This window comes from Sinocyclocheilus anshuiensis, unplaced genomic scaffold (genome assembly GCF_001515605.1).
Source record: "Sinocyclocheilus anshuiensis isolate Anshui unplaced genomic scaffold, SAMN03320099.WGS_v1.1 scaffold658, whole genome shotgun sequence".
Classification (NCBI taxonomy): Eukaryota; Metazoa; Chordata; class Actinopteri; order Cypriniformes; family Cyprinidae; genus Sinocyclocheilus; species Sinocyclocheilus anshuiensis.
Window position 1 is genome coordinate 1,576,957 of NW_015542402.1, and position 7,557 is coordinate 1,584,513.

Genomic DNA, 7,557 nt, shown 5'->3' on the forward strand with positions numbered 1-7,557 from the left:
GGCTCTCGGGCGAGATCCCAATTCGTCAGTCACGACTGACGTAACGTCGAACGTGACTGACTGAAAGGGAACTGTGTAGGTCAAATATATATATTTTTTTTTCTTTTGACACGGGTGGTCCAGACTTCGAAACTGGCCTGTGTACTTTTAATAAACAAAGCAAAATTGCTACTGCAAAGCAGTGGATGTATATCAGAAACCCAACCTAGGCTCATTGGAAATACGTGCTTGTGGCGACGTTTCTGCAACATCAATGTTACGTACCTTATTGCACGTTTCACGGCAGTTTCAAAGTGTCGCTAAAAGGTTAATGCTCTATCGTGTTGGCAAATAACAAACGCCTAAAAACCCAACCCTCTAAACCCAACCCTAAATCTACCTGATGGTGTTAACGAATGCAAAAGTGATATAACAACTTTTACTTTTACTTTACTTTTAGTCATTTAGCAGACGCTTTTATCCAAAGCGACTTACAAATAAGAAAAAGGAATTAAAACTACAAGCTAAAACTCTATAAATACTATATATATACACACATTTAAGAAAATAAAAGAAATTAAATAAAAATGACAAATGCATACAACAACATTTCAAAACTAAAACATTTAAATGAAAACAAAAATATAAAGCTAAAAACAATTTTACACTGTTTTGCTGGCACTTGAACACACTTTCCTGTTTATCCCAACAAATGGCCAAGCAGAGCGCACGACACTGACGAGGTACGCGATACAGTACGAGACCAAACGCCATTTCACATGAAAAAAAGCACATTCACATTCGCTGATGCAACCGTGCTATTTTAACTTCCTTATACGCAGGTTTGAGCTGTTTTGTCGAACTGTACAGTAGTTTTACATGATTCGTACCATATCGCGTGAGCTACTGACCCATTCATATGAAGCTGTATGTGTGACGCTAATGGCCAAAAGTATCAGTTTCCAAATCTCACAGCATCTTAAAATCGTTTTGAAGTCATAACATAATATTGTGCAAGGAATTGTGTGAAAATTAGGCTTTCTTAATCAAAGCTCTGGCCCTGTAAATCATAATATTTGTGCGAAAAAGAAATAAATGTTGGCATTTCCTGCCTCTAGTGTTAATTTCAACTGGAAACTGCAGTGATTCGTATGCATAGGTACGTTTTTTTTTAGTTTTGCAGAAATGTATGTAGTGGCCTGTAAATCATAATTTGTGTGAAAAGGAATAAAAGTTGTCAGAGTTTCACTGCCTCTAGAGTTCATTTCAACTGGAAACGATTCGCAGATATAGGTACGTTTTTTGAGTTTTGCAGAAATTTAGGTAAAGGCACGTATCTCCAATGAGCCTGAGTAACAGAAACAAGGTCTTATTTGACTGTGTTTTGTAACATCACTGAAAGAAGAGCGGGCTACAGAGTGAGGTGGAGTGTGTGTCTGCTGCTCTAAAGAACATTGCCAGTGAACGTCGTCTCTACCAGTGTCTGCCACTGACTAGAGAAAAGCATTAAGCATGAACTAAATTGAGACGGCTCAAACAGAAAAAGGACTGGAGTGTATATTGATGTACTGAGTTCCTCCACAGTCCAAAAAGAGCATTCAGTAAAAGTACCATCTCATTCTCAAGTCTTAGAACCACATTTACAAAGGACTGTCCATATTTACATATGTCATGTCTCTACAGTTATTAACATCATACTTTTTTCTTTTTTTTTTTACACTATACTATATTTTTATAACACTATACTTCTACCTGGTCTCATGCCAAAAACGTACCTGGGGGCACTTTTTCACGAGACGCGAAATACGTACCAATAAGTACATATCACTGCAGTTTCCAAAAGAAATGAACACTAGAGGCAGTAAAGCTCCAACACCTTTTAAATTATTTTCACACAAAGTATGATTTACAGAGTTTCGATTAATAAAGCGTAATTTTCGCACAATTACTTGAAGAGTATTATGTTGTGACTTCAAAACATTTTTAATATGCTGGGAGATTTGAAAACTGATGCTTTTGAATGTTAGCACCGCACATATCCAGCTTCATATCTATAAGTTTTCACAGACAGTAGGATTGTTCGGTAGCTCATGGAGTACGGAGACGTACTTGAGAGGTGAGGAGGTTCAACAAAACAGTTCAAATCTGCATATAAGGAAGTTCAAATGGCACGGTTGCATCAAAAAACGTGTTTTTATATCAGTTTTGCATTTGTTAACACTATCGGGTAGGTTTAGGGTTGGGTTTGGTGTAGGGCATATTTCCAACACGATAGAGCATTAACTTTTAGCGACAGTCCCCGGATATTTGAATTCTGAATCGCCGCAATGCGTACCTGAAGAAACTTAATAAAAACACAGCAATACGTACCTATATCAACGTAATAAAAACGTGCCAGGGTTCACGTATTGAACCTGTGTTTTAGTGCCACTCACTGGACATTTCTCTTTGAAACTGCGGCGAAACATGCAGTGAGGTACGTAAAAAAGGTGTTGCAGAAAAGTACCCAGAGGAACATATTTTTATGAGACTGGGTTGCTATACTTTGTGTTATATTCATTTGTTGTGTAAATTACACAAAGCTAGTTAATATTTTTTTTAAGGTAAACTCAGTATATGTATTTATTTATTTTTTTATGCATTTTGTTCATGCATTCACCACTGTTATAGGTTTACCCAACTATGATAACTTCAGCTTCTGAGAATCCCGGAAATGTCAAAAGCGTCACTGAGGAGAAAGTAGGATAGCTATTAATCGTCACATCTCATTTCCCATGCAAAGAAAGTAATTACATAGAAGCACAGCAGTAATAAATTAATTAATAAAAGCCCCATTTATTTCTAAAGGTCAGAAAAGGGTGATGGAAAATTTTTTTATAATTTGTTATACAGTTGGTTGGGAAAATATATACAAATAAACTCTTCCCCATAAATCTAAAAATCCTGCCATTCCATAATGTCTCAAAGAATTCAAAACTCTCAAAACTTTCAAAACTCTCAAAACTCAAAACTTTAGTGTCAGAGCAGGACAGTGTGAATTCAGCACAAGAATTCAGCATAAGTACAGTATATCATCCTGCCTGCGTGATGATACTGTTGTACTGCTGATGTCCTTTATAGAGAGAGAAAGATGCTACATTATCTACAGTTCCTTCACAAATCCTCAAACAGTATGAATTAGATGTGTCAATGACTGAATAGAATTAAGACATTTATTAATGACTTCTGTGCTGCTGAACAGAAGAAAATTTGTGAATTTTTATGATAGGACATGTATATTTAATAGAGATTTAATTCCTGGCAAATGCTGAGACAAATTTAGGGTTTCATGGAGCACATTTGTTCCCTGCCATTTTCTCGTTCGCCCCCTACTCTCTATTATCCCTCATGGAAATCATGTTTTTCTCCTGAAGCCATGATCACTTATCATCTGATAATAGGAGTGCTGTTTCTGAGCAAGATCTGAAATTCAAGAAACTTAATCTCTGTTCGGTTACGGGACACACAAGAACCCTGTTATGTGCTTCTGCCGTGGTGTTTCTGTGCAGCATTTGTCGAATATTCACTCTGACATAAATAAGATTTCAGAGTTTAGGCAAAGGGGAAGATTATCATACAAAAACGACTTAAATTCCAGTCGGTTCTGAAGGTCATGACACACCAAACCGACAGTCGGTCGTTGGCCAAAGTCAGGCCGTCAGTGAGCGTCTGTCAGCCCAGTGCCCAGTGCTTTTTGGTTGATTGAGCGTGTTGAATCAGGGTTGAGACAGATCGCTCTGATTGCCTGTTCGGCTTAGCGAACCAGTGCATGAGAAGAAAAGCAAAAGCAAACGACGTAAAGAGGGCACACACTGAAAGACCTTCATCTTCTCTATGTATTCCAATAGATGATTATTTGATATTCTAGTCTGGAATGAGGAAGATGAATACCGATTTATCAACATGATGCATATTCAAAATCGTAATAAAAAGCTGCTTAGTTTACGGCTTTGATTTCCTTTTTTGAATGACACATATAAACGACTGCCACCTGCTGGTGTAGACAGGTATTTCTTCTCAGGCAGGCGCAGAACGTATGTGCTAGCTGGCCGTTGGCTGTAGTCTTTGTGGTGTGTTTATACGCAACGTTTAGGCGCAGATGCAGGCCATGCTAGGCGACATCACAATCGGCTTTCGTCGCTGCTATAGTTCTTTGATGTCGGTTTGGTGTGTCGCAGGCTTAAACCTTCCTCGGATGTTTTCCTTTGTTTTGATTCCATTGGATTCTCTTCTTTTCCTTCTAATAAAGCCTGCAATTAGATCCACGACTTGTGAGGAAGTCTAATGTATGTGTTGGTTGAAACAGCTGAGAACTATAAAAAAAATGCCATTAAACACATTTTAGGTAAACTCAATATGTATAGCACTTTTCACAATGCATATTTTTTTTAAAGCAGCTTAAAAACAAATGTTTTTAGTGGTACGATCTGGAAGTAATATCATAACCGGTCAGACATGTGTATCCTTATGGCAGTAGTATACAGTTATAAGATAATACAGGTTATGTGGCTAGTTAGCATCATGTATTCAGAATAATTGATCATGTAGACATAATGAATATTTTAGGCGATGATAAGAGTTCGGTTCAATTCATTTCACGTTTATTTGTATAGAGCTTTCCATATCGTTTCAGAGCAGCTTACAGCTTGTGATCATAATGATTACAATATAAGAATTGTATTTATCTAATCTTATATTGTATTCATTATTCTACATGAAAAATACATTGTAACTTGATTGAGCTAATAGATTAAAATGTTTAAATGTTGCTGTACTGAAATGTTTTTGTCATTGTTTACATAATATTCTAGAGATAAATAGTGTAATATTAAATGGTGTAATTTTGGAATGTCTAAAATGTGAAAGACTTTTGTTCCAAGAAGTTAATTAACATTCAGCTGATCGTTCCCAAACTGAACGTGGGTCAGATTTTCACTGTCCTCATGTCACCTTTCTCTTTCCAAATCCAGAGAGAAAAAGAAATGAAAGAAAAAGGCCTCAAAGCCTCCATGAAAGCGCTGCCACGGGACAAAAGGAAAATATGAGATACCTCGACTCTCTCATACACACACGTTCAGTATGTCGGTGCGCGTCTGACATAGAAATCATAGTGGGCATTGCAGCCTGCCGGTGGCTGTTTAATGAATAGTTCCATTCAGGTGCAGACATTAAGGAGGCACATTGGCTGAGTTGGCGTGTGTGTGTGCACACATATGCGGCAGTTTCACAGAAGCTACCTGCGGGTGATAAGCTCTACGCTTTATTGCTCACTGGAGTGCCTGACGCGAGAGGAAGCGTTTTTCTCATAAATCAAAGGCAATAAATGTCAGCGCAGCCCGAAATCCCCCATTTTCCCATCTTCACGCAGGCCTTTGCCATAACTTTGGTGTAATGATCATTCAATTACTGCCCATCTTAGATATGTCAGGAAATGTTGGATGTGAGACTCAGAGACCCAGATTTATGATATCTTCATGGATTCACACTCACATAGCATAGTCTGAGGTACCATAGTAGATGTTTGTTTGTGTGTATGTGTTTCTGTTTGCATTTGTTACCTATGTATTTCCAGGGCATCCGCTTGATTGATTGATTGATTGATTGATTGATTGATTGATTGATTGATTGATTGATTGATTGATTGATTGGTTGGTTGGTTGGTTGGTTGGTTGGTTGGTTGGTTGATTGATTGATTGATTAAATCGAATCCATTACATTACAGATTTTAGGTAATGTAATTGGACTACTTTTTGATTACTTTTAAATTACTTTTGACCTAACTCGTTTATCACATTGATTTAAATAGGATAAACTTGTACCATATTGATATAAAAAATACAAAGGGAAAGAAAGTATATTCCATTTGTTGTTATTAACAATATGAAGTGCACTAAACGTTACATTGTGTCATGGTTTCCCAAACTGGGAAAAAATTTAAAAATGTAAAATGAAGATAAATCATTTTTAAATAACAACAATCAAAATAAAACAGTCATTATTGATGCCATCAACACTGGAAGCATTTCTGAATGTTTATAAGCGGCAGGCTATTTTAGAAAGGTACATTTAAAAGATGAAAAAGAAGAATTTTTGAGTAATTTATATGCATAATTGATTGCTATTGTGTGAATAATATGTAATCATTTAATCAATTAAAAAGTAACTGTAGTCTCATTCCGAGTACTTTAAAATGTACTGTAATGTAATTAGAAGTACTTAATATTGTACGTAATCCAGATTACATATAATCAGTTACTACCCAGTACTAGTCACACTTAAACAATAAGGTTCACAAATGTGCATAATAAATACTTTATCATAGATAAAACATGTTAGTAAAGAGCCCACAAACATCACTAACACACAAGCATTTGCACATAAAATTAAAACTGTATGAAGCTGTATAAAAAATGTTATAATGGGCAATGGCTGGATCTTCCATCGGTACAATGATCCAAAACAAATGCAAAAATGGGTCACTGAACACAAAATGAAGGTTTGGCCATGGCAATTCCAGTCCCCTGACCTGAACCCTATAGAAAATGAGTGGAGTGAGCTGAAGAAGAGAGACACCAACATGGACCTCTAAATTTGAATGATCTGGAAAGGTTTTGTTTCTAATCTCTTGCCAGGTGTTCTCCAACCTCATCAGGCATTATAAGAGAAGACTTAGAGCTGTTATCTTAGCAAATGGAGGTTGCAAAAAGTATATTGAATAAACATGTATTGGAGAAAAAGATCAGCTCTGTCCACGCTGGTGTCCCTCAGGGTTCAATTTTGGGTTCTTTGACTTTTTTGTAATTATACTTACAGATATAAGTGCAGCTTTTTAATTAATGAACAAGGTGAAGATATCCAGGAACAAAGGAGAAAATCCAATCCCAAATAAACAACAGTTTAACATAGATACATCAAGACAGGATCAGACAAAGGACTAAGGAAAAGAAGTGCTATATATACAAAAGGGATACCAAGGGGATAAACAAGAAACAGGTGTGCACAATCAAAAACCTGGAAACATAAGTGGAAGGACCACTTCAACATTATGGCTGCCATCAAAGGGCCGGTTGTAACTGTAAGACTGTACAAATGTTACTAACATATTATTAAATAACTGTCTCTTTATTTTGTTATTACTTATTTAAGTTACAAATATTGCATGCATTTGCATAGATGTAATATATGTAATTGCTCTGTTATTTTAACATAAATCCTTTTAATTTATCAGGTTAAGAAATCCAAATTACTCTATAAATCAAAGTAAATAATAAAGACAAGTATCATCAAACACAAGTCATTACATTAACTTTGTTAAAAACATTTTTTGTTGCATTTATGGCACAACAAATAATTGTGAGCTGCTAAGAACATGTGATAGATATGGCATGAGTCCGGTCTCATGAAAATGTGTATCAATAGCACGGTTTTCTGTTTCTATTTGGCATGTGATTTATATGCAGAAACTTACTTTGGCGTGCATTTGATACGCACGTGTTTGGTGTGCATATGATACGCAATCAATGCTTGTAGTAGAAAAAA

The 7,557-nt window shown here is 36.2% G+C and overlaps 1 protein-coding gene across 2 annotated transcripts in view; it reads left to right on the forward strand.

Moving 5' to 3' along the window:
* Nucleotides 1-7,557, forward strand: part of LOC107692987 (gamma-aminobutyric acid receptor subunit alpha-6-like) — a 30,279-nt gene that overhangs the window by 15,747 nt on the left and 6,975 nt on the right. The gene's annotated exons all lie outside the window — the stretch shown is intronic.